General features: G+C 38.7%; 2 protein-coding genes and 1 long non-coding RNA gene across 8 annotated transcripts in view; 2 read left to right on the top strand and 1 right to left on the bottom strand.

The window, feature by feature from the left end:
• The window catches only part of LOC128792054 (uncharacterized), a 64,184-nt gene extending 52,518 nt beyond the window's left edge, over positions 1 to 11,666 (top strand). Inside the window, exons 4-7 of one of the 3 annotated variants that reach the window (XR_008432291.1) lie at positions 3,244 to 3,295; positions 7,242 to 7,308; positions 9,248 to 9,349; positions 10,257 to 11,666. This is a non-coding gene — a long non-coding RNA (uncharacterized LOC128792054). Of the gene's footprint in view, positions 1 to 3,243; positions 3,296 to 6,283; positions 6,400 to 7,241; positions 7,309 to 9,247; positions 9,350 to 10,256 lie in introns of those variants that run through there. The other 2 variants (XR_008432292.1, XR_008432293.1) reach the window with 2 other exon arrangements.
• Positions 1 to 19,300, bottom strand: part of BRDT (bromodomain testis associated) — a 48,701-nt gene extending 29,401 nt beyond the window's left edge. For 2 of the 3 annotated variants that reach the window (XM_053950136.1, XM_053950138.1), the window contains exons 1-3: positions 19,016 to 19,300; positions 14,252 to 14,325; positions 3,234 to 3,278 (exon numbers count right to left, since the gene is read on the bottom strand). The gene's annotated coding sequence lies outside the window, so the exon portion shown is untranslated. Of the gene's footprint in view, positions 1 to 3,228; positions 3,279 to 14,251; positions 14,326 to 19,015 lie in introns of all 3 variants that reach the window. The other variant, XM_053950137.1, reaches the window with a different exon arrangement.
• A 262-nt stretch (positions 19,301 to 19,562) lies between these two features.
• Positions 19,563 to 27,797, top strand: part of TGFBR3 (transforming growth factor beta receptor 3) — a 113,328-nt gene continuing 105,093 nt past the window's right edge. For both annotated transcript variants that reach the window (XM_053950141.1, XM_053950140.1), the window contains exon 1: positions 19,563 to 19,673. The gene's annotated coding sequence lies outside the window, so the exon portion shown is untranslated. The remainder of the gene's footprint in view (positions 19,674 to 27,797) is intronic.

The following is a 27,797-nucleotide window of genomic DNA, read 5'->3' as shown; positions in this document are numbered from 1 at the left end:
TTGAACACTTCCAATAAAATTTTAATTAGATTTAACTATACAGCCATCAGTTAATTTGTCACAGGCTTTATGGTTTTATAGGTTTAGGGAGATTTTTAGGTGTTAAGTGACCATATGTTTTACAGGCTTAATATGACTTTAGGTTTTAGATGATTGTGACATTTTGCAAGTTTTTTAAAGCTTAGTAATTCGTTCCTTGGTTCTTCTGCATGTGCAGAACCCATATAGCAATGTATTTTAATAAAAAACCAAATCATTAAATATTCTATTAAAGCCAACCATTTTAAGCCTACTGGGTACTTGTTCACATACAGAGAAAATAAGTGAAATGTGATTTGAAAAGATATATATACCTTTATGTGCTTAAAACATTTAAAACAGTTATAGTGAAATGATGTGAGCCCCTGTAATGAAGGTCAGTCCCTGTGGTAATGGATATCTGAAGAACTCTGCATTTCCAGACTTGAGCAGTTCTTGTAACTGCTTGTGTGAAGTGACTTGAAGCTGTGCATGTGTGTGCTGGTGCTTCAGAGCAGTGGCACTGGTGTTGAAGCTGGTAGAAAGGCCACTATGACACTGTGTGTGCAAGCTCTTGTCCCCAGACTGGTGACTGATTTCACAAGCATGAGGTCCTGCTCCTAAGCCTCTATCCTTCTGCAAGGAGCTTGCCCTGCTATTTCTGCCTGTGCATTCTGCATCCACTTCTGTGGAAAACTCATCCAAGGCTAGCTTGACTTTTCTCCATTGCTAAACACTCCCTGCTCTTTGCATGTCAGCAGCAGATCTTGCTGTTAGTGTCCTCAGGCACATTATGTTAAAGAACAGTTAAATAATGTTAGAACTTGGCCTTCCTCTATTACCAGTGCTGGTTCTAACTTTGTTTCAGGCCAGAGAACTTCTGGAGAGTACAACAGTTGATAAAATATCCTAATGGAAAAAAGAACTAATATTTGAAGCCAGTGGGAATATTCCAGCTCTCTGTGCCAATGAGCCTGTGAAGGGAGCAGTGTGTCAGCAAATGGAGAGGCTTAGTAAGTGAGCAGCCCAGTCCTGGGGAGTTTGCCCAGTCCACAAATCCGAGAGCCTGTCACTGCTGGTGCTCTAATAGGTAATGCTGACCAGCATTTTTTTTCAGGGAGGAGGAAGAATAATGCAATGCTGCACTGGGATGCATGTGCTTGCTATCAGAATGGCTTCTCCTCCTTCATCCTCCTAGCTAGGCTCTGCAAATAAATGAGGAAGGATTAACAGCGTGGATTTGCAGCTCTGTTCTTGCAATATTAACAGTCCTTGTGGGAAATGCTATCACTGTATCAATATGGTGATACAGACTTTTCCAGGGGTTGAGGTGGTGTGATAATTAAAGCTACAGTCTGTAGGAAGGGAATGAAGAACCTCACATGGGAGGAGATGAGAGAGGCCCTTGCTGCAGCCCAACTCGTGCAGCTAGGACTGTCCCAGCTTCTGCATGTGGTCACTGCCTCAAGCTGAACAATTCCAATGGGGGCTTTGAACTTTGAAGGTGGCAAAGGAGGACAGAGTGCTCAAGTTGAGAATGCATCCTGAGTGCTTCTGACCCAGCTTCAAGGGCTGAAAAGCCTTTAGCTGGAATGGGCAGGGGGGTGTATGGAGAGACATGCTTCTGGGAGTGAGAGGTGACTAGATTCAGGACTGGTACTCAGTGAGAACAAATGAGACAGAAGAGAAGGGGATTTTGGCACAACCTTTCTTTTTACTGATGCAAAACTGAGAGAATTTTCAATAATACAATAATATTTAAATTATTATGCGGAGGATTTACCACTCCAGCATGAAACTCTACTGTGCATATTTGGTTTTATTCATGGGAGAGTCAAAGTATGTTAAACTAATATTTAAAAAAAAAGTTGAGGCTTTTTGCAGGGGAAAAGCTGAGGGCAAGTTGTAGATGGGATAGCTGGTTTTTTCTGAGATAAATGGCTGGCTGGAGTCTGTTTTAGCTTAAACAAGAGTAATACAACTTGTGTAAGACTGTCAGAAGAGCCTGTTTATCTAACTTTTGTTTATTATTATCTAGCTTTCTGAATTTCTAAACCTCTGTTTCAACATATTTAGAATTCCCATTTCATTTTTGCAATATGCTGTATTTTGTATGATGCATTTGGCTGTACTGCATGTGCAGGGGTCACAGAAAAGGTATGATATGTACATTAGTGCTGTACCTTTATATTTACCTATATGCCAAGATTAATCCAAGATGCAGTAATGTTTTGCCAAGAGCAATTGTACCAATGAACCTTAACCCTGATCTTAAGAGACTTATGCTCTGTTCCCGTGACAGTTTGTTTATTTTTTGCTTCGGGGCCTCTTTTGAGCTAAAACAGCCATTAAGAGCAAATTGTTCTGGACACCTTTACTGCCTTCGAGTAACAAAAACTGTGCAACTTATTTTCATTTCTTCCTATACCTTTTCCAGGTGATTCTTAAAAACATAAATCCACTGTGGTATCCATCCAAAACTGGAATGTTCCAAATGCAGAGATATTACTTGACTCTTAACCAGTATGACCTTTCAGCATTCCCAATTCAGCAGGGGACAAATCCCACTGTACTTTGTGTACAAATTATTGTGAATATGATGTGTAAAATGTCTATATTGTAGGAAAAAATGCATCCAGGTACTTTGTATATTTTCAGCTGTTTCTGCAGGTTCTTGTGCTGAGTGCCAGATGAAATTACAGCTGTATTGTAAAAGAATGTTATGTGTTTAGAGTTTAGTCTTAAAATAGATCTAAACCCCTGTAATTCTGTGGAAGGTGTAAGTGCTCTGTATTCATTAGAGTATTTGATTAATCCAATTAATCAACTTAATCATTAAAATGAATAATCTCAAAATATGAATGAAAATATATTCCTATATTAAGCAGAAAATAGTTTATCCTTCATTATAAACAAATATATTATCTGCGAAAGGGTAGAAGAAAAGAAATGAAAAAGATTGTTTGCCTGCACTACACTAGAGATATCAAGGGAAAACTGGAGCTTTTGTTAAAGTTAATAAGAACTGGATCAAGCCTAGGATTTCTTACAGCTCTCATGAGGCACCACAACTCTTGACTTCACTAGTCAAGAATTAAAAATTAGTAATTATGAACTATATGGTTCTCTTCACTAAAGAAGAAATAACTCCCAGGTAGATTTAACATGATAAAACTTGCTTTATGAAACCTTTTTAAATTAACCAGATACCTTACATTATTTCAGGTCCTGCTGTTCTGTTCCTTCTTATAGGAGGACTACTGAAATGGAAACAAAGGTCAGTTTAGTAATATAAAACTTATTTTAGAATTACATCTAAAGTGAAAAGTTAATCAGAAATAAAAGTATCATTTTCTATCAAGTTAAAATCTTAGGCTGGCACTGCAAATAGTTTTATAGTAGAATAATAAATTAATTACTGCCCATTGAAAACATATTTTGTTGAATTGCAGTTGCAACATAATTGTTGGAAAATTGTTGGAAAGGAGGTAGAATTTTTTTGTTTGTTTGCATTTTCATGGAGATTTTTCTATGGCTGCCACAGAACAGAGACAGCAGTTACATCTGTAGCATGGCAGATCCTCTTCCTTTCTGCATAATTTTAACATAACTGAGACATTTTACTGCTTAGAATGAAAAAAAAAAAAGACATCAACAGATCCAAATGTATAATGGAGATCCATATGTATAATGGTTATGTGATTATAGATTTTTTAAATAGAAGTATTTTTATTGCTAAAAGTAATTGAGGTTTTTATCTTGTCTCCTTTTTTACTTTATTAGAAATTACGATCTAGGAAAATATGAAAAGTGAAAAAATCTGATTTATTGTTATATATTGCATCTCATTACTTTTAAAGCTTCATAACTGTAAATTACAGTAGTACTTTTGAACAAATTTATTTATGCATAGTTGAATAGCTAGATTGAGGAGCTGAAGTGGAGTCTTACAGGATACTTAAAATATTCTACGAACACTTCGGACTACATGCATTAATGGTAAATTTTGGGAAGTGTGAAGTGTTGATAGGTGCAATGAACAGAGGTGGGATTGAGCTTCATTACAGCTGCAGCAGTTTGTAAATATGAGGCTTGTGACAGCTTATTCTTGCAGAATAGGCCTCTGCTCATTGGCTATGTTATCAAACAAATGAAACACTGAGAGGAATCTCAGGCTGATTTCTCTGTGCAAAATCTGCTTGTGTTCAGGCATTATTGTAGTGAGGATCTAAGGACGAAAGTACAATTTACCACCTGAAGCAATCTTGTCTTGTATGATTTTTCTCAGAATATGTAAATTTCTCAGGTGGTGCTCAGTTAGCTGTAGCTTTCTGCAAAATTATGTAGGAACATAAATAATTCTGATAATTCATGAAATATGAATAGAGGCCTATTCAATACTTTCCTTTTATTTGAGGCTCTTGGGAAACCTAAATTGTTGCTGAAGTTCTTTTGAAGACATATTCTGTAAAATTTTAAATGTGCCATTTACTTTTCCATTAATTTGAAATAGTTTTCAATTCTTTCAGTGTTCCTTCCTGATGAAAAGTTTTAGCAAATGCTGGTCCTCATTTGTACAAGGTTTCCAACAAGGGCTATTGGACATGTCCTAAAATTATTGACCTCAGTGCTGGAAATATTTCACTTTTCTGCATTGCTACTTCTTGTTAATACAGAGAGAAACTGTCTTCTGTTATTGTTGGGCAAAATGTTTTGCCTCTAAGTAAAATTATAAAGATGCTATTTGTCTTTTTGACATCTATGAATACAGAAAGTCCAGTGCTGCTGCTTGCAAGCATCCTCAACTCTCTGTGTGCACTCATGCAAGGGGCTTTCCTGGCATCTCATCATTGTGCAATGTGAATGTAACAAGAACATAAAAGACAGAGTATCTGTCACAGATGTTTCTAAGACTCCTGCTGCTGCAATGTCTTTTATGCCCCAAATTACAGCAGGCTACATCAAGATTAATTTGGTCAAAAGAAATTATAAAAATCCAGAAAAGCTTTCAAATTGAGGTGAAAAACTTCAAATAAGATAATCATATACCTTAGATAAATAAGATGTGCCATAACTCATCTGTTTTAAAAAGTAATAGCAAACGTTGCTCAGTTAGAGAAGGAATGGCTGTTCACTTATCTTACAAAACACAGCGAATAAGATAGTCATGAAACTGAAATGTTTTGCCTGCAAAATTGAAAGGAAGTTTTTTTGATGCAATGCAAATTATCCCTGGGGAAATCATTATTTCAGCATATGGTTTGGTATCTAGAGTTTATTGGGATCTAGAAAAAGAGTTGGCCATGAATAAAACCCAACCAAAAAAACCTAAAACCCATCCTTACTGAGATTTAACATACTGTTGAGTAAAGAATTAAGTATTTTAGAGGAGAGATAAACACACTACTGACTTATGGGGTCTAGAAGAATCTTTACCTGAGGCAGGTGTGACCTAACTACTTCTTGCAAAACACCTTGAAGTTTTATGAGGCAGCTGTGGCCAAGGGCTAAGCTCTGCACAAGTTGAACCATGGGCCTCATCCAGCACAACAATGCACACCCAGGACAGCAATTCCCCATGATGTAGAAGGAGGTCCTTGCAGTGCCCTGACACCTGTTAGCTTTGGGGGAATCTGAGTGTCTTTCCTAGGTCCTAGGGGTAAGCAAAGTGCAGCTCTACCTCCTACTTTGCACTAGCCTGTAGAAGCACCAAGTAAAAGCTGCTACTTCAGTGTTGGGGTCATCAATGTAGCTCAAGTTGGTCAGGTACCTCAGTGCTGCTGGTGAGGAGCTGGAGCTCCCACAGCTCCTGCCAGGAATCCTGTGTCCCTCTGTAGGGGCAGGGCACTGCCAGGCACCCCTCTGGCTGCTTAGGGCTGGGGAAAGGAAGTACTGGGCCATCTTCTACTGATCTCCAACACAGGGGTCTAGGAAACTCCAGATGTGCTTTTCTTTCCTGACTTGCTCCCCTGTCAGCAAACCTGGGTGCCAGACACAGCTTGATGCTTTCACACACACTTTTGTGTCTTTTTGCGGGGAAAAAATGCTGACTGGCATCCTAATGAAAATCTAATGGATGCAGTCAAATTGTCTCTGATTCTGAAGTACATGTGATGACAGAACTGTATTTTATTATTGTATTTTTAACAATTTATTTTAATGTATAAAGCATTATAAATATATAATATATTTATTATATAAATACCACAGGTTGGTATTTAAGTTCATATAGCTAATCTGTTTAAATAGGTGACTTTTCTTGCAGGAAGCATGTTTGGAAACACACTGTATACTGAAGAGAGGCTCACTTTATGTCTTTGTTTTAAAATGTGACTACCTATATCAGACTTCAAAAATACCACAATGTATCACCTTATAAACATCTCATGACCTCCTCCTCCTCAAATACATTCCTCAAATGTATAAAGGAAATACATCAGCTCTAGTGTGCCCCTGGTGTACATGAAAGACACACTGTTAAGAGTTTTATCTGATAATTAAGAACTAGCATGAAGATCAACTGTAATTTTAATTGATACAAATAATTTCTATGAAACAGCTACTTTGAACGAATCTCTCTGAAATTGAAACATTGGAAGTGCTTTTCAATAAATAAGGCATTCAGCATTATTGACATTTACTGCTGAAATATGTTAATTATATGTTACACTTTACAGTGAAAACTGGATACACTTAAACTCTCCTCAATATATATGAGCTACCCTACTTGGATGCTTTTCATTCTCTTTTTAGCAGTGAATTTCATACATTGTAAGTGAAAACTCTAATTTTTTCTCATTTCTGTTCCATGGCTGAATTCTAATCTTTCTCCTATAATGCTGGGTGTGGTTTTACTTGCTTTATCACTGGCATTTCCAATAGTTTTGTGGTGATTTGGAATCTAAATGCTAAAGACATCCAATCTCTAAAGTAATGGCAAAATTACAAGAAAGCCTGAGCATGGTATTATTAAATTAGCCCTCTTTTACCCTCTTTGCACTTCCCTGTCCCAAGGGCTGAAGTTGGCTGAGCCACAACTAGTTCAGTCAAGAAGCTTATTTACAGTCTTATGCAAGGGGCTTTCATTCTGCATATGTTACAAATAATAGCTTTGGACAAATAGGAAGATCCTAGAACATAACTCTGCCATCTGTAAGTGATTATTGGAAGTTACATTCCTGGTTGGAGGATCTCTCCAACTCCCCCTCCTCCTTTTCTCCCAGATCTCTGCTGGAAAAAAAGCCATTCTCTGTATGTTTGAAGAAACTGGTTCTGGATCTCTGATAGTAGGTATGTTGATAATGCTTATGGTAGAAGTCCAGTCTCGCTTGTATGTACCGACAATGGCTTAGCTACATGACAATTACTGTGATAACAGAAATAAAAAAATCTAACTTTTGGTAGAGCATATTCTCTGGTGAACCCATGCCTAAATGCTAGAAGTCACAGGGTCTTTCATCTGCAGTGGCCTGATTTTGTGTAAATGTGTGAATTTTCCCAAAAAGCATAGCTATCAGAACTTTGGCTGAGTTATGCAGTGTCCTACAAGGAAGAAAAAGCAGCACCCTACCACATAGTACGTATTTTTTCTTTGCTTATTCTGGCCTGAGTCTCATCTTTGTTTCAGTCTTGGTCTTCGGCTAGCGTTTGTTTGCTAGTTCCACTAGGAGATCTGAATTAATGCAAACTGAAATAGTGAGGGGTTCCAACTTGCATCTCTCCAGGCAGATGATCTCATCATAGTTCTTGGCAGCAAAACTTACACACTTGAGCAATTTCATTAACTCTGAGGGGAAAAACTTATTAATGGATTGGTACATACATCAGTAATGGTAGAACTGGGGCTTCATAAGATATGCATTATAGATAAAATTCCCTAAGAACTTCACTGGCACAGATGGGTAAAATGATCCCTGTATCAGAGCGCCACAATAATCCATGTGCTGTTCTGCCATGAAGAACAAACATAAGGTAATACTAAAAGTAGTAAAGTAAAATCACTTTGTAAAAGTTGGGTTTGTTGGTCTTTTTTTTTTTTTTTTTTTTTTTTTGGCTTTTTTAAACAAGAAAAAGAGAGAATGCTGTAATTGGATATTATAATGAAAATGTTATGTAAAATTTCTCTAATTAGCTGTCAAGCTAATGTAAACTCTTTTTTCAGATCCATAGATAAGATTAAATTCATTTTTGCTTTTTTTTTTAAATAAATTGAAAAGAAAAATATTTAAGTTTACTCTGACCAGATTTAGTGTATGCAGAAGACATTTGGTAGTAGATAAGTGTGAAAGACTTGCAGACAATTTGTATGGGCAATTGCTTCTCTTTTCATACATGCTAACCTTAAAATCAAAGGATAGCACATTTCTACAGTACATAGTTGATCAAAATATTGTAAATAATTGTAAATAATTTTGAAATAATAAGAATAATTTTAAGAATAACGCTTATTCTTTTGAACATGTTACAAGGACTGTGAGAAAGCAGAAAAAGGGGCATTCTAAAAAAAAAAAAGATTGCTCACATTAACATAGCTATTTTAACAGTGGGCTTGTATAACGCTTTTCTTTCTGGTGTGTGATATGACCCACGTGCAGTATCTCTATTTGTTGGCAGATGGAAATTGGGAGCAGAGGGAAGAGTTCCTCATTGAAACAGATCTGCTTTCCTTTTTTTAAAATAATAACCAAGAAATATGCTATCCTTTTAGTGTGCTTGGCTATATGTACTTTGCTGCTTCAAATGGCCCTGAGGGTATTAATAGTATAGCACAGGATTCAAATATTATCATTTGTGGTGGGTGTGGGAGTGAAGGCCTCATAGTTGGGTTTGGGAATATATACCATGGGAAATCTCTTATGAAATAACTGTTACTTCACTCAGTGTGGTCCATTCCAAATGCTAACCATTTACTTGTCAGATATTTTTCATGAGCCTTGCAGATAAGATAGCTCTGTGGGGATTGATTTAGCTGTGTTCAGAAAACTAAGCTCACACTAGAGATGGGGAAACCACCCCACCTTTCTTTCAATTTGGTATAGAATATTAACGAGGGGAGTGTTAGTCTCTGGAGCTTCATCCCACCCTTCAACACATCAGATTCGTATTAGCAATATTTATTATCTAGAAGGGTGACTCACTGCCAGCTGTTTTCATTTTTGCTTATAGGACCCTGGAGCAAAATGTATATGTAAGCAACAATTTACATTTTCATTTCTGTATTTTATTGCAGTGGAGCTGGTCACAATACCATAGTAACAGTTGCTTTGCAGTTTCACTTTTGACAGCATTTGATTCCTTGCCATAGTGGATGTGGTTAAAAGGCTTGCTTGTGGTAAGAACTGGTAAACCTGCAATTCTGAATAATTAAGTGCTATTATTTTGTTGATAGAATTTAAAAGGAATCATTTGTCTTTATTTAAATAAAGACAAACATTTACAAAATAAGTAAATAGAAATATTCACTACATTATTTTGCTTCAGGACTTGCTTAATACATAATGTGTATGTATGTTATATTCAAAGTGTGTGCAATGTGTAAAGACAATTTTACAACTTCTACAGCTGTTCACCACATGTGGGGCTGCATGGGGAAAACAAATATGAGCTATGAATGGTCCCCAGATTATGCCCCTCTGAGAGATGTATATGGTTACAGTAAAAAATGTACATATAGCGTTGTTAATAAAATGCTAATAGTTACCAAGGTCTAAGTTTTGAGTAGTACAACAAGCCTGCGTTTCAAAAACTACACATAGAACAAGAAAATGCAACTAAACTGCTGAATAGGTTAGTTTGGAGTTTTTAAATGCACACAGAAATTCAACAAATACACAAAATCAGCATAGGCCTTAGTATTACTGCTTAGGATAGGATTTACTCTGAAACATTAACTGCATGTCTTGTAATTGGAAAAGACATTGTAATTGGAAAAGATGTTTTATCTGTCTTTTGCTAACTTGGCCTAGCAGATGCTAACTGCCTTTTTACTGGATGAATGGTTTTGTTTGTTGCCATTGCACTTTTTAACATAAAAGGTAAAAGTAATATGTTGTATCTGAAAAATCACTCTGTTTTGGTGAAAAAAAAGTTTTCTCAACCTATGGTAAATAAGGCGGTTTTATCATTAATGTATGTGGGATTTATTATGCAGCTGTTAGGAAATTACCTTTGTAATCCCTTGTGCACTTAAGAGAATTTGGTTCCTTTTACATTTCTAATATTGAACCTTTTGAACCTAGGAATTCAGTGGTTTTCTCTTCAGGGATCTGAACTCCATCCCATACAATGAAATAAAACTGTGGTTGAATATTTTTAAGAAGTAAAATTTGAAGAAGTAAAACCATTTACGAAATAATGGTCAGCATAAGACAATATCTCCTCTGGTGTATTTTGCTCACACATACAAGTATGGATATGTAAGGTTCCAGTTCTAATGGAAGAGTCACTTGTGTTTTGTTTGAGAGAAGAAAGAAGACTGGGGAGAAGGATTCTACAATCCCTTCATGGACAGTCAGTGAAGTTCTCCCAAGCAAAGGGCCAGTACAAATCTTGGACACAACAAGGAGTCGAAATAGGAAGGGAGAAGGGCAGAGCAGTACATGAAAGCTATTTCTCTACATTGGCATGGATTTTGACACTTAGAAGCAAAGACCTGGAAATGTGTTGTAAACTTGCATTCCCTTTGAATGTGAACATCTTAGAATAGTATCAGATGCATGTATTTGGCAGGTAGCAAGTGCTAGTGCTGTCAGTGCTCTGTAGTATCTTACCTGTCAGTTTCGCTTGCTCATGTGTGTCCTTTGAGGTATTTGGGATATGCCTCGTTCAGCATTTTAGGTTGGACCAGGAGCAGGCTTTGGAAATTAATCTCCTGGTCATTCCCACATGTGCAGCTTTGGTTTTCAAGGTGGTTTACAGTGTCAGAGCACACAAATGGGATTACCTCCTGAGTAAAATTAAACTGGGACCCAGGACCTAACATGCTCCAGCAACTAATGGACATGCAGTCCACACTGGAACTGGTTGGAAATAACTTCCAATAAGCTGTGTCTAGTGTAGATACCAGACTCTCAACACATGTGATTTTGTTCTGTAGATCCCTTCCTAGTGTACCTGGCTAATTGTTAATGGATTAACTGTTAATTGTTAATCACAGCCTGATCATTAACAGGTCTTGATTTAAAAAAAAAAAGATGATGGGAATCTGTTCTTGTATCTTCTATTCCTTCTGGAATTAATTATCTGTTCATTAACAAAGTGGTTGGTCTATTCCATGGGAGAAACAGGATGAGACAGATGGAGGCCAGCCAGTGTTCTTTAGCATGAGGCCTTTCTCACCCTCATAGTGATAGTTTTGTGGTTTGCACATTAGGAACAGTTTTCAATGTAGTTAACTATTCTGCTTCTGTTGCCTCTTGGTATCTAAATATTTTGGCATCTAAATATCTAGATATTGAATTAATCTGAAAAAATGTGTTCTTTATCTGTGAGATAACAAAAAAACTCTCTGGTTTATAGTTTTTTCTATCTCTCTATGTGTACTTGTATAGATCAGTATATTTTCTAGGGTAGGCAAAGTTTTCCTTCCATGTTCTAAAAAGAGCATATTGTATAAAAATGGTTTGTAGATTTTTCCATTTTTTCTTCCCCCTGCCCCCCCCAAACAATTGAATTAAACAAATGAAGTATCAAAAAGAAAATATAAGTATATAATGTTTCTTTCTTCAGACTTTTGGGCTCTTACACCCTAAAGAATTTGAAAATTCTTGGGTACCTTTTGGCTAGTTCATAAAAACATGAGGTCTTCAGTAAAAGTTTTGAAACCTCCTGCAGATCTATATTGCTATGGTGGCCACCTACCATGCCAGCCTGTAGAGACCTTAAAAAAAAATTAAGTGCAAATGAAACTCCCAGTCCTTATGAGAAAATTAATCCTTCAGGCAACAGCAAAATTTTAAAGGCCTGAATAATAAATTTACTGGATGCATGTATTTATAATCTCTACTAAAGGCATAACTTGCCTTTGATTGTTTCCTTTTGTCTGTGGTTTTCAACAGCACTGAGTATGCAGTTTTGTTGCATGTCTGCTAAACACAGATGGTTTGACAGATGAGCAGGTTACAGGTGGCAAGTGTAAGAAACCTGGTTTGTGCAAAAGGTTCTTGGCCCTGTGATATACCAGGGCCTGGACTGTCCCCGCTTTTAAGCAATTTCCACCTGATAACACTGGGGGCACCGGCTCGGACGTACTGAGTTTGCTGATGTCCTTCAGCTCATTATCACCTTCATATTTGACATTGCCAGTTCTGTGGAAGTAATAATCCAGAAATACGTAAAATTCTTTTTAAGTTGTGCAAGGGAGGGAATGGTGCTGGCTTACAAGAAGCAGCTGTGAAAATTACTAGGGCTTGTGTTTGGGCTCATAGAGAAAATTATTAATGAAAATACAGATAGCTGAATATACTCTGGACTGCTTAGGATCCGGTATTTCTCATTTTTTGTTTTCAGATATATGCTGTGATTAAGGGTGTTGGTCCGCTGCTTTTGAGTTATTTGTGTTGATTTTTATGTTGAAAAATTGTTTTTCTCCACAAGCCCTTTTCTCACTAGTGCAATCAAGAGACCCAAGGAATCAAAAGACCAATCTTTTCCCTCAAGATCTGGTAAAGGAGCAGATGGAAGGTTGGGTTCTTTTTTCCTCCTCTGTCTCATTACTCAAGATCTCTCCCTGATCTTTTGTGCATATTTGAAGAGAGACTTGCATGTGGCTTTTTTAATGTGTAAATGGCAACAAAGACTGGATTTTTATAGCAATTCACACACATCTGCACTAAATAATTGATACTTCATGAATCAATGTATGACATGAAAGCCTTCCAGAAGCAAATTATGTGTCAGAATAAAGTGTAAACCCATCATACATTATATGTATGCACTTGCCTTACATCCCCATCCAGACTCAGTGAAGGACAGTTAAGACTGATAGGTCACATTCCCTGGCATGTGTTACTCTAATTCCAAGGACGATGAAATAACACGTGGGAAAAACAAACAAATATTCAACATAAAGCATTAGTCAGTAGCAGTCTAAAGTAAAATAAAGAATGTCATGAATTGCAGATCACTTGGAGGGATAAAAATCAGATCCAATACTTGCATAAAGATTAATTCTCATATACACAAAGACAAAAGAATATGTTCTCTGAAAGAGTTAATACTGCACTGTATATGTGAAAGAAAAACTTTTATGTTGATTCACAATTCCAGCTGGATCTAAACTCTAAGTCCCATAGGAAAGTATAAAATGAAGCCCTTTTACAAATTTGTTTTGCAGTAGTATTGGTAATTTCCATTGTGAAAGAAAAAAAGCTGTGCTTTTTTCTCCAGGAGAAGTGCTAAACCCAAGCACAGTGCAGTGCAGAGTTCCTTCCTCAAATTTTTGGAGTTCAAACAAGAAATAATTTGGAGCATGAGCAATGCATTACTTGGTAATTCTCAAATCCCAAAATTTTGCCACAGGTTGGTATTTAAGTTCATGCAGCTAATCGGTTTAAATTTTTCTTGCAGGAAGCATGTTTGGAAACACACTGTATACTGAAGAGAGGCTCACTTTATGTCTTTGTTTTAAAATGTGACTACCTATATCAGACTTCAAAAATACCACAGTGTATCACCTTATAAACATCTCATGACCTCCTCCTCCTCAAACCACTTTGGAGACTGATAATAAAACAGTAGATTTATTTAATAAAATAAAGACTTGCAGCTTCTGGTTTTTTTTGTTTGGTGGTGTTTTTTATGGGGCTTTCTAGGTTTGATTGTTTACTTGACATGAAAATTCATTGGTAAGTATAGCTAGATTCTGAACATCTAGCCAACCTATTCATTATGTGACAGAAATATAGCTAAGCTAACCTTATTTCAGGCATTTTTACTGTGCTGGTTAAAATTTGCTTTATGAAAGATAATGACTATCTATCTAGCAGCTTGATTTTTGGCTCTGCTTCATCTGTGAGGCAGACTGTACATAAATCTCCTTCCATTTCTTTATAATGACCCATTTTATCATGTCCTTGTAATTAAATCAGATTGGGAAGAAAAAGAGAAAACTGAAAACTAGATCAACTGAAGATCAACTAGAGATCAAAAGGGCTAGAAGAAAATGTCCAAGACAATTATAACAGTGTGTCAAACTTCAATGCACAGTTACACTTTCTCCCTTTCAGTCACTTACCTTTGCTTATTGCAGTTGCTAGCTCTCTATGCAGCAGCTTTGTCTTGATGTTTTTCAGTAAAACATTTGGCACCCTGTGGAATTATGTAGATAAAAACAATTAAGTAATTAGGAAATTGTAGACATGAAGAACCTGTAATACTTTCATCTTGGCTACAAAGAAGTTCACCCATATTTTGGTTTTGAAACCACAAGTATGCAACATGAACTTCAAAACAGAAAACAGCAGTTTGGAACCCAATCCTGCAAACCACAGGTAGTTTTAGCCATATGTATAGTTCCATATTTTCATATTAGAGGGTGAATATCAGTTATTTAATATGTTGAATCTGAAAGTATATCTTATTAAATAATTGTTATCTAAGTTCTAGATGTGTTATGATTGAACATAAAGAGCATTGTCTGAAACCAAACAGTTTAAAGTAATCTACTGACTTTTGTCTATTTGATTATATTTTGATTGAGCTCTAAACAGACAACTGCAATATGAGTAATGGGATCCAGCCAGAAGAAAGTGATTGAACAGTGAAGGTATGCTAGTTTCACATTTTCTGTGTTTGATCTTTTGTTGATTTTTTTCCTTCTCTCATATAATCTCTCTCTTTCCTCCCTCTTCTGCTCTGTTGTGTTTGCATTTGGTAGGTTGAGGGCCTATAAACATCTTATCAGAAAAATGTTGGAAGGAGGGTAAGGGGCATATCAGAGTCAAGAAGAGTGCTGGGTATAGAAGAGCCTGTTTAAGGCAGGCAGGGGAGAAGAGGGGGCACAAAAGAGATGGTTAGTCATGCTGGACGGTTTTGGTGGTTTCCCTTTCTTTTTAAAATCTGAAATTTATAAGAATGTGTTATTTGACTTGGATGTGTAGCCTCTGGTTTGAGTTTAAAACCCATGGTATCTTCCAGGATTGTACTATACATGACTTGTCCATGTTTGGAATTATTCCAGATTTGCTGCTGCACTTGAAATTCACTCCCTACCTTAATCCAAAGTAACTTTCAAGTGTAGACAAGCCTAAGAGTTCAACACTAACATTTACTTAACTTTAGCAAAAGTTTTAGGTGTTCAAGGAATGCAGGATCATTTAGTAAGGAATGTAGAATTTTACCTCATTAAATTGTATTAATGACTTATTTCCTAAGAAGCTTTTAATGGCTTAATTATGTTAACTGACCCTTCATATTAAAGGTTGTTGGGTAGAGTCATATGACTAAAACAATGGAGTTAATGTAATGCAGCAGAACAACCCATACCCATTCAGCAACCTATGGTTAATGCTTCTAGACCTTTCTTTTCCTTGCTTTCAGCAGCACAATAATCAGCTTAAAACACAAAGCTAATTTTAAATAACAACATTTTACCTCAGAGACGGACAGAATGGATGTGCTGGGCAATGACTGTACTCATCTGAACATACTCCCTGTGTTTGATCCCAGTTCTAAACCTATCTTATGTACAAGATATCCCTTCAGGATGCTTATTCATCCATTTGGTGTTTAAATTTAGTGAATTAGCATGCTTACTCTTTTCTGGACTTTCAAAGCTACCAGAGGTTCTTTAGTGGTTCTTAGTGGTTCAAGAACATGGCTGCTGGCCTGTTTTCTGGATCCACTGTTACAGAACCTGCATTGGCTTAATTTAAAAGCAAATAGGAACAGTTCTTAGGACAGTGTGGTCCTTCCTAGCTGTCTTTTTATTTTCTAATGCTTTATTGGTTGGGACAGTCTTTTAGCCTTGAAAAGATTCTAGACACTGCATGAAGTAAGAGAGTTTTGTTAGACTTAGTCCTTACTAATATCCAAAAATAATTTCTGGGATCTTAAAATACTTTATGACAAGAAAACATTTTCATACCAAGATGCTTGTTTATAGAAGTCTCTGTTTTCAATTAGAATCTCCAAGTCAATTTGGGAATAAACATTTTGTAGAGCTATTGTACCCTTCATTTCCTTTGGTGGGTGAAGCACGTTTAAATAGTGCTATAAATAGGTAAGTGATCATCAGATGCCTGCATCCTGCAGCAACTATTTAAAGTGCACTTGGACTCGTGGCAGTGGGCCCATGATAAGAATCTGTTAATTAGCAGGCAGTATATTCACTGCCCCATCAATGACAGCACACAGTCCCCAGCTCCACGTTTAGTCCCAAGGCCCCCTTCTAACGTCACTCCAGAAGGCAGAGAAAATTCTGTGTTTCTTAAAACTGTGGGAATTGCCCAGGCAATGATAGGTTTAGTGCTAAGGTTTTAAGAACAAGTGAATCCTAATTCTCCTTTCCAACCCAAACTGTTCAGTGATTCTATGAATATAGAATGGTATCCAAATGAATAACCCATTCTTGGGAAGGATTAGTTAGTTCAGCTTGGATACCATTTTACCAGATTGATGCTGCTCCCGGTGTCGGTGACCTGAACTCAGCTGGCCCCTCAGTACAGGTTAGGGCTTTATGACCATGACATGCAGTTACTAAGTCTAGAACTTTTCGGGAGTACTAAATGGGTAGTTGTTATCCACAGGAGTATCTCTACTGTAGTTTTTGGGAAAGGAGGAAAAAAAATTAAAACTGTGATGTTAATAGTTTTAACAGTGCATATTTTTAAAGATTTTATATTTACTTAGGCCTAATTCTGTAGCACCACACCAGGAAAACCTCTAAACTTCCTGCAAAAGTGAACTGTCACAGCTTTCATACATCTTAGTGAGGATAATACATTACATTGCTGGATTGGGCCAATGACTGCTAAATGAAATAATCCTGCTCAGGACTGAAGTCAATCACTAGATCAGCAAATACTTAAAAAGTAAGTAAAAATTTAAATTATGTATATAATTGTGTTCCTCAGCTGCAAAGATTGAATACTATAGTTAAGATGGGAGGAATTTTCCATGTTTTTAAGAGGAAATTATGTGGTTTCTGTTTATTCTGCCACGAAATGTAAAAATAAAAGAAATGCCAAAGCCAACTGTCTGTCATTATGTTCCTGGGTGACCCAACCCACGTGCCTAATTGTACTTTAATGTGGCAATTTGTCATGGCTTCAGTCTTTGAACATCATGTGCATCAACTGAGTTATATATTAGTTTATAACTAAAAATCCGTGTTCTTTGTGTATTAGTCTTGAACTTTTTCAAACACCAGGGCAAGTGGTGTAAATCCTAGACTTTGCTCAAGGATGGTGAGTACCAAACAGAATTGGGTCCATGGACAAGAACCAACATCACTGAAAATGGTGGAAACAATTTGGCTAAGGTTAGACCTATATATAAACAATTTGATTTTACAAAGGTTTGTGCATACACATTTGATGTCACATACTTTAACTGCTCTCATGGCTACTTATTTGAGTGAAACCTAATCTGTTTGATTTAATCTTTGCAGGATTGGGACCTAAATGAGTAATTAAAATAAAAATAATGTGCTTGCTTAAGTTTCAATCCCATTTTTAATCAGCAGTCTGGAATTTTAGCTAGCAGAAATATAGTAGACACACAATATGCCTTGAAATACATATACTGCTGTAGAGTATTAGTTTTCTTCTCTGTTGAAGGGACTTCCCCCACCTCCACATCCCTCTTGCAAAAATTTCGCATCCTACATATGAGAGTGATAAGAGAGGAGGTATGTCATGCTCCAACATGCACAACTTTTCAAATGCTAAAAATAAATTTAAAAATCTGTAAGTGAGCTTAGGCTGCCAACAAGCAGTCTGAACTTGTATTTTACTTGTTTCTGCAGGTTTTTCTCCAGGTTTTGTAAGCCCGTTTGCTAAAATATTTAATGTACACTAAATGCTTGTTATTTGATTTACTTTGATTTCCTTCTAGAGCTCTCATATACAGATAATGTAGTAGTTTTGAGGACTAGTCTTTGGGGGATCCAGCCATTGACTGATGTGTGGTACATGCAGCAAGAACTGTGAGTAAGGCTTGTCCAAACACAAAGAGGTCAAAGGTAAATGGCAGCGGATTATTCTAGGTTGCAAACTGACATTTCAAGAGTGGCTAAGTTGTGTCTGAACTCTCGTAACACGCCTCTTGGGTAGATGTAAGAACTTGGCATTTGTGACTCAGGGCAAAGGGCCTGAAGTCAAAGAGCATTATGAAAAAATCAACTCACCCCTAATCCCCTCAGTAAGAAAGCCAATTAAACTAGTAAAATTTTGCTGAAACATCCTGAGACTCCTCTCTACTTCTCTATATCTCCACATTGTCTCTATGCCTACAGAAGAACAATTACTTACTTGGATAATAATAGGAGTAGGGCTCAATTTTGTGATGGGAGTTTTGCTATAATAATGTTTGCCAAGTTCTAGTACTGCTCTCGTTACCATGACCTTTAGAGGACATGTAGGTTAGGAGAGCAGCACACACCTGATGTTGCAGGACTGTGTCAGAAATTTAACTCTGTTAATCCTGCTGAAGGGGAAAATTGTGGGTGGAAAGGCCTCATCTGTGGTGTAGCGCCTTTAATGACAGTTTGCTCCACAACCAGATAGTCTTGAAGTTGGGGGATTTGACAACCTTAAGCGTGCTTTCTGCACGGAACAGCACTTTCTGTTATTTTGTAGCATAATGAACCTCGAGTGAACTGGAATAGTTTGCTCTGCTGTAAACGACGTCAGCTCTGCGGTGTTGGCCAAAACTCCTTTTGGTGTGGGCTTCTGGCTGCCCTTGGCTGGGGTGGCAGCACTGAGGGGGCGGCCGGGGCCTCGCTCTGCGCCAGCCGCCGGCGGGAGCTGGGCCCGCTCGGGGGGCTGCAGGGACGTACCTCGGTGCACACTCAGGGCAGGGCACCGTCACACCGCCGCTCACACTGCGCCCAGCGCAGCCCAGGCTCCGTAACGGACGCGGTGCCCGGCGGCCTCACGCGGTTTCGAGGCCGGTAACTTAAAAGCCGTTGCCGCCCCCGGCTGCCGTGAACGGGGACTGTGCCCCCAGCCCCTGCTGCGCGGGAGTTTTAGAGCCGCTGGCTGCCAGCACAGCCGGGCCGGGTGCGACCCCAAGACCCCCTCACGGCTCCCGGCGGGGCGGGCGGGGCTCAGGTGTGGGACAGGACGGGACGGGACGGGACGGGGCAGGCGCGCGCTCGCGGCACGCGCTCGCGAGGGGCGGTGGCGGCGGGCGCGGCCGTCACGGCGCCGTCTCCGCCCCGCGCCCAATGGCGGCACCGCCCGCGCCCGCCCGCCCCGCCCCGCCCCGCGGCCGCGGGGTTACTGCCGGGCCGGAGGCCGGGCGGGTGCACACGCGCCTCCTCCGCCTCCGCCTCCTCGCCGCCTCCTCCGCGCACCGCGGGCCGGGCAGCGGTGGCCGGCGTTGGGCGGCCTTGGTGAGGGCTGCGTTCCCGTCCCGGCCGGCGGTGCCCATGGCGTAGCCGTGCTGCTGCGCGCCTGCCCCGCGCGACGCGGCGTGGACAGACCTGCCGCCGGGTAGGTGCGGCGGCCGCGACCCCCGCCCCGACAGCGGCATTTTCGGGCCGGCCGCCCCGCAGGGATGCGCCGTCCGCTGGGGCGGGCGCGGAGTGTGCGCCCCTCGAGGTGTCACCGTGACCGGGCTGAGCGGGAGGGTCCCGGGGCCTCCGCCGGGCGCGGGAGCTGCCGGGGGCGGTCAGCGTCCGCACGCGTACCGTAAGGAGCCCCTCGGGACCGTGCGAGCTGCGGGCTCCCTGTGGGAACTGAGGGGCGAGCCGAGAGGTGGGCGCCTGGCGAGGGGGAGCCACAGGTGTCCCAGCGGCAGTCACTGTGTCCGGCTGGTTGGTACGCGCTGGGCGAGTTACGGGCAGCGAGCGAAATGCTTTGCAGAGGCTCGCGCTGCTGTGCGCGCGTGTCCCCGTACCTTTCATGAGGCAAGGTGAGAACTCGGCAATGTACGAGCAGAGTGTGAGTTTAGTGTAAGTGAGAGTAATATAAGGGCCAGTGTAATGTCCCTTCAGTGCTATTGCACTGAGGAGTTGTTGGCATGTGGGAGTTATTGCTGCATATTTTGCAGGGGATGCACTGGAGTCAAGTCACTGCAAGCTTCTGAGTACGGCTCTCCTAGTAATAACAAGAATGTAGCTTCAATGTCAGATGTAAATTAAGTAACTCTTTAAACACGAGCTTTCCCCAGATTCAAGTGCACTTGTAGTTCCAAAGTCATTGGTATCAAACAGCACAGGATGTGATACTTCTTCTCCCTTTCAAAAAAAGGACTTCTTCAGGTGTAATGTGCATGTGCGATTATGCCTTTTCCACTTGCTGTGGATGTAATCAGATGTAAATCTACTTATCTCAGTTCTTTTAGGCTGTAGCTGTTAAAATTGATTTACTGTCATTTATTCTTGTCTTCTCAAATGCTTAATCATTAGCACAGTTTATTTTTTACAGAATATTTTTGATAGTATTTGTAAGTTGTTAAAGAGACACTTGGACATACAAGTGCCATGATTTTGTTGTAACAAAAAGTTTTTCTGGTTGGGTCTGTATTTATACTGATCTAAGTTTATGTACTTTCTGTTTGGTGAGATCAAGCAGGCTGATATTAGACCTCCAATGGGGAGAAAACCCAAAGTGAGAGAGCTGCCTGCTCACTAGCTGTGGTGTCAGATAGGTTTATCTCATGGTGACCTGGAGGACTGATACTACTGTAGTCTCATATGTGGAAGACTTTACATGTGTAAATGAAATGTCTTCCCAAGACAAAATCTATTTGTTTATTGCTACTTATGAAGATTACTTTATTTCCCTTACTGTCCATGCTTTTTTCCATGAATGCCTGCCACAAGCATGAGTTGGTAGCTGGGTTTTAATTAGCACTGCATAGGTGTCCTGTCAAAGTATTCCTAACAAGAATGTTAGAAAAATGTTAAAATGGAAGATGCTTATTAATTTGAAGAGCTCCAGTTTAACCCATGAAAGCTAACAGGGTTTGAGTTCCAGCTGAGGAGGAGCTGCTCCTCGAATGCAGACCTGGGCTACTGCTGTAGCTGGTGCTGGGCTGGGGGAGGAAGGGAGGGGAGGGCAGGTCACTGGCTTCCTTCAGTGAAGAGTCCTTTACTCTGAAACTTGCTTCCCCCAATTGTTTGCTGCAGTCCAACATTTTCAAGTTTAAAGTGACACTTCAAATTTTTCTCTCTTGACATGCTTTCTGTCCCTGGGGAGATCTTGTTTCGTTGTTGATTTTGATGCATGTTTTGCATGTCCAGAGCCTCATCTAGTCAAAGTGTGTAAGTGATATCCACCAAGGATGTGAGTTCTTTTAAAAACTAACTTTCAGTTGTTGTTCCTGGCATGCAAAACATATTTTCATACCCTAGCATCTTGATGCCTACCACAGGAACAGTGTTTGGAAGTCAATTGCTAAACCAGCAGGGGGAACACAAAACTTGCTGTCTATAAAGTCTCTCCTCCTTACCACAGTTGTAATTTTTTAAAACTTACATGTTTTAAAATGTTTTAAAACATGCTTTTGATAGTATTTCTTTAGACGGTGAATGTTAATTTACTTGGAACACCCATATACATTGAAATAAACTCATTATTTTCAAATACTTGTTTATAAATTTCCTCTAGCAGGCATATCTCCCATTCTTCTGAATGCAATTTTTGTCATACTAGCCATGACTGACTTGTGAAAACACTACAGGTTTGTGTGAGTGAAATTTCTCTTTGAAGATGTTTGAAGTGAATTAAACCCAAAAAATGATATTTTGAGTAATCCTGCAAAGTTTCAGATAATGAACTAGACAAAATATTTTCACAGTGGAGCTCTTGCTAGGTCACATATGATTGTATAAAGATATCTTGAGAGCTCAAGTTGACTTGCAAAGCAGTTGTATTCTCACAAGAAACTATTTCTAGTATTTAGGATTTCCATAAGAGAAAATATTTTTAGATATTCTCTTAGGTTTTAAGAAGTCATTACTAGCTTATTACTGTAGAGGTCAACTGATGGTCCCAGCACAGAGCAATAGTGGTTTTCCTTTTTGATTCATATTAGCATAATGATTAAGTCTTTTTACCAGGAATACTGAATGTAAAGGCTGTTGCCAAAGAAGGTTATGTGGATGGCTTGCACCAATCCATATTGCTTTCTGGTCTGTGAAGTCTGGAGCAGCCAAATGGCAAATACTGAAGGTATGGATGCACAAACAGATGGCTGAATAGGAATTTGCAGGGTGTCAGCTATTCCCAAGTAAGAGCTGGGAAATGGGCTCTTACCTGCAGTAAATGCAAGAATCTTGCTGCTTCCACTTGGGGTTAAGCCCCCTTCCACTGAGGGTGGGATAAAAATGTGCCAAGGAGCATTTGCTGCAGACTAGCTAATTTGCTGCTCCTGAGTGATAACAATTGTATATTCCACCAGCATTAGGTGTTAGAGCAAGTACAGACACAACAGAGTTCAACTGAAATTAACAGTCCCAGGTCAGGTTTAAAGCAAGCTATGCAAGCTCTGGTTCTGGAATGGCACTAACTGTACAGCGAGCTATAAAATATATATAAATGTATATAATAAAGTATATGCATATTTCAATGGCCATGCATTGTTCTCTAGCAGCATAACATGATGTTGCCTGCTACTAAGGGTACAAAAAGGTGTATGTTAAGTTCCATTGGCAGCCTTCATCTTCTGTTGTTTTCATGGAATCCCAAAACTTTCTCTCCAGATGTTTCTCTGAGATGCTGAAGTGTGTACTTTGTAAAGCCGAACTGAAATTTCTGCTTTAATGCGATTTGAAAATAGTGGTAAATCTTTGCCTAATTTGTTCCTGCAATTCTTTTCTTTGATACCTCCAACAATATTGTGTTAAAATTTAAGACATGAATTATCAAGTCTTGGGCCATTTATGTGAATCTCAGAAAATACTATCTGGGATATAGATTGCAAATATCTTTGCCAGCACATTGCTTTTGATCTAGTTCCACAGAATACTTGTGTATTATAAATAGGCATTATATCTATAGCAGTAATATTTGTGGTGATTAACAGTGGTATGCTAGTTTGTAGCCACTTCATGAATACAAGCATGTTATACCATAAAAATCTACTAGCAAAAAGTAGTGCAGTTGGAATTGCTTTATCCATCACTGTGGATTCGCATTTTTATGTGCTGGCATTCATCCAATAGAGCAGCATTTCTTGTGCTATTACAGCAACAATTAACTCTGTGGTAGCCAAAATGAAAGAGATTTACCAGATTCCAGATATCACTGGAAATCGTGGAAAGAGGGACTTTAAAGCTGCCACTTAATTAATATTCCATATTTTTTAATTTCAAGTATCACAAAATGGATGTTTTTAAAGAAGAACTTACTTTATGACCTTGATTATCTAAGGAGTCATATTTGTTGAGTTTAGCAGAAAACATTTCATATATTGCATTTTAAGTGTAATAACTGTTTATTTGTACTGCTTACAAATACTTATGTTTGGAAAGTATGCTAGTTTCTGATGTTTCTATAATGAAATGAATGGTGTTTTTGAGGAAAATGTGAAAATATGCCATCCTGTGAATAGTACTTCAAACTGAGCGACACCTACTTATTATTAACAAATTTAATTTCATTATATTTAGCACTTCTCTGTAATAATCTAATTTCAGTACACTAGTTGGCCAAATTCAGAAGTGTTTTTCTTCTTTCATGTTGTAAGATGTTATAAAATTTTGAGAGTCAGCTGGAAATGGCCTCTCTTAGATCATTTTGTTGTGACCTTGCAAGAGACCTGCTTAGATTGCAGGAGAGCAGTTTATCTAGAGGTCTTGGGTCTGAAGCAAGTTAATTATAGAGCTGCTGTGAAGAGGTTGTTTTTCTGCACAGAAGGCAATAGGGGCTGTGATACATAAGGTGTTGTTAGTGATTCTAAAGAATAATGGCAATTCACTTATTCTCTGATTCTCCTTTGTAAGCATGGGCATTTTCTGTTGGAAATTGGTGAGCTATATTGTGTGAGTCAGGGACAGACAATAAAAAAACCCCAAAGTATCCAGTGAGCTTACTGTGTAGTGTAAATTTGCTGAATTCATGTATTTCTTTGCCAAGAAGCTGGAGGTGGATTGAAGACTGATATGTCCTCTTTTGCCTTACATTTGACAAGTAAGTTGTTAGACTGTAGCTGCATTTGACACTGTGTGGTTGAGAACTATGGTAGTATTTTATCACACATGTGATGTGTTGTTTCTTACAATGATTTGAGAGAAACAAAATTCTGTTCTGCTTTCCAAAGCAGCTGTTGCAGTATTTGAAGAGAGCCGTTTCTTGTAATAAAGCTATTGCACTAATGAACCAAGTCACTCCTCCAGTATGTACAACTTGTGTTCTGTGGTAGATTAGTTCCTCCCTCCAGCAGTTAAAATCACCAGTGTTTCTAAATACTTGTAGATCTGGTGATTTGGTTCACTCCAGTGATGATTATGTAGATGATAATTTCCTTCTGACAGAAGGTTGCAAAAATTATTTATATGACTACAGGAATTTGTTGTGGTCTTCCCTCTCCCCACACCTGTGCCCAGATATTTTTTTTACAGTTGTCATTTATACATTTAATATAAAATGATTAAAGGAAATTCTGAATAGTAAAGATTTTATGGGAGTGTTCTCCACTCATTCTGACTGGAACATGCTAGTAATTCATACCTTGACTGAAGCAAATCCCCAATGAAGTGCTTATAAATAAAAATTTTTATAAAAAAATTTTGCTCCAACTTGAATGGGTTTTTTCTGCTCAACAAATGGAATGACACCATTTATTTGACAGACAGTGAGAGGCTAGATACCACTACACAAAGGGAAACTCCTTTTGACTCCTTCTTTTAGCTGTCTCTCACTTTAAGGACTTAGCTATTTGTGTGGGAGAAGTTTCCTATCTGTAAGATGTGCAGCTGAAAGTTTAGTGGCTAACAGTTAACTTTTGGTAGGTGTGTTTATCTTGCATTCTTGTTTAGCAACCTGAAGAAATAATCTACTAATCTGCCTGTCTATTAGAGCTTGCCTTCTTCTAGAGACCAGAAGACACACTTCTTTTGTTGTTCTGTTTTGTTTGGCTTTTTTTCCAAAATGTGGGTCTGATAATGCATGCAGTTAACTTTAAAATACCTAATAGTTAATATTATAGCCTGTTAATTTACTTTTTATAGTATCTAATGACCCATGGCAGTGAGGAGGGCTGGTTTGTATCACCTCATCCATTTCCACTGTAATGAGAAGCACTGATTTTCAATCCTGTTCATTTATTTACTATTTTTTTTTGTTTTACTCTTTCCAAAGAGGATTGCATCCTTATACAATGAATTTATGTTTAATGCTGTAGTTTTGCTTTTCATCATACTCTTCGTGGGTTTCTCACAATTAACCCAGACAGTTGCTGGTATTTATAGGTCATGGTTTCAAAACTACTTTTCATATGTGTAGAGGTAATTTCAAGATTTTTACATCCACCAGTGATGGATTTAGTTCTTTTTCCTGGTAGGAAGGTTCTAGGTAGAATATTTCTAGATGCAGTCCTAAGATTTTGCAGTTCAGTCTTGAAAAAAATAACAGTGCCAAACATTCATTAACAGCAATTTGCTGAAGTCTTTTATCCAGAGTGGAGGAAGTCTTGCTGAATTGTTGGTAACTTTCCATCCTACTGTGGCTTCAGTTCCGCAGAGATGCCCTCCCTAGGGTTTTATCTGTCTTGATAGGTACATTAGAGCTGTTATCTGTTTAGTTTAGGTGTGCAATTAGAAACCCGGCCAAGTAAAACTTAAGATAAATTAAATTTGTGTGAAGTTGTTGGCTGCTACTGTGTTTGTGAAAAGATAGTCCAGTGCCAGGAAACCTATTCTGTTTCCAATTAGAAACAATAAAAAGTTGGTAATTAGTCCAAAGAAATTTAACTATGAGAAGGAAAGGTTGTAGAGATGTTTTTTCATGCAAGTTATGATGATCTCGGTCAGTGAAGATTCCTATATCTATGGCCTTTGTTTTTGTTTTAGGGTAAACTTCTCAGAAGCAGCAAGTCCCATTTAAAAAACATGAGCTTAGTTCTTGTTAGTTGTGGCGAGATATTACTGGTTAATTGGGAACTTGAGTTCTATTTAAATGTACATTTGAGATTTCTTGGATTGCCATGTTTTTATGTATGTTTCTAGTAATCTCTGCTTTTTTGCTTCCTTAATGTGTATCAGAAAGATGGCATATAATTGTGCTGCTGGTATTCCCTAGTGAGATCAGTGAGATTTCTTGTCCATCTTCTAATTAGAAGTTGGAAGCAGAATGCCTAAAGTAGTGTTGTTTTTCCAGGCAGGTGTTAAGGGGGTGCTGCTGCGGCCAAGGTGAGGTCCTGCTATGGCTTCTTTTGCCTGTGAAAGAAGAAAGTAGCTGTGAGTTGCACAGAAAATACACAGCTGAAGCTGGTATGAGATTGCAGATTGCTTGAGCCATTACAGTACTCGAGCTCTACAGCATCCCAGCCTCTTGCGCTCTCCACTCCCTTCAGAGATGTCCTGATGTAGGAAGTGCCTGAGGGCTCTATGATAAAGGAAAAAAATTCTGATTTGGTACTCAGATTACATGTGGGGTGTTGGTCTTGTTAAACTCTGTCTGCATTGCCATCTGTGCTTCCTCCTGTAGAGGTTCAGTAACCTCTAGGAATTTCTGCTGTTGTCAAAAAGGAATCTGTTCCAGTCTACTCCTTGTGGAAGTCTTGTGTACTCCTTCCACTAAAAGATGCCCGAATGCACTTCCTTCCCTTCCACGCATTGAAACCTTCCTGCATCCTGATCCTATAAGAGGCTATTCTCTTGTTTACACTTGGTAAGCAAAACCTTGCCCTCAGCCTAGGAAGATTTAGCTGCATATCTCCCTGTGTTTGGGGGAAGGGAAGTCCTGGGCATGTATAACAGAATGATTATTTGGTCCTGTTTCTGTAAACTGTCTCTTTTGTGCTGTATTATACAGTGGTTCTTAATCTGAAACTTCCAATGTCTGGTGTCATCTAAATTCACAGCAATAAAATCAGGTGATTAAAAAAAAAAAAGGAAAGTTGTGAAGCTGAAGGGCAAGTTGATTATTGAATGATACTGAGAATAGACACCCCCATCTAAACTGGAGCTTCATTCCAGCTGTGGGCAAAGTATGTACCAGGTAACAAAATCCCCATCCAGTGCACTATTACTAAATAGGTGGAATGGTTTCACATTTTTATTGGACTTATTTGTTTATATTTTTGTTCTTGTAACTTGGCAGGCTACATTGTAATACATTAATAAGAAAATAAATAAACAAAATACTAAAAAATCACATGGAATAGAGGGGCACATTACTAAATGGCATAAAACATCTTCATTTGGCACTCTTCCAGTTCCCATAGCCTTTAACTGTGACTTGTTGAAATGTCCCATTACAAGCACAGCAGCATGTGAACTGCAGGACATCAGAGTTACTTTTTCCCTGGACTTTTTGATATGTCAGGGTTTTTAGTTTTATTACTATTCATATATTCCCTGAAAATGAAACCACTTTGTTTCTAAACCAGAATCTGTCCCTTTATAGTTTTTGGATAAGTTACTATTTTGAGTTCTGAATGAACTTGTG

This window comes from Vidua chalybeata, chromosome 9, assembly GCF_026979565.1.
Source record: "Vidua chalybeata isolate OUT-0048 chromosome 9, bVidCha1 merged haplotype, whole genome shotgun sequence".
Classification (NCBI taxonomy): Eukaryota; Metazoa; Chordata; class Aves; order Passeriformes; family Viduidae; genus Vidua; species Vidua chalybeata.
Note: the sequence above shows the minus strand (reverse complement) of the source record. Positions and strands in the feature narration are given on the sequence as shown.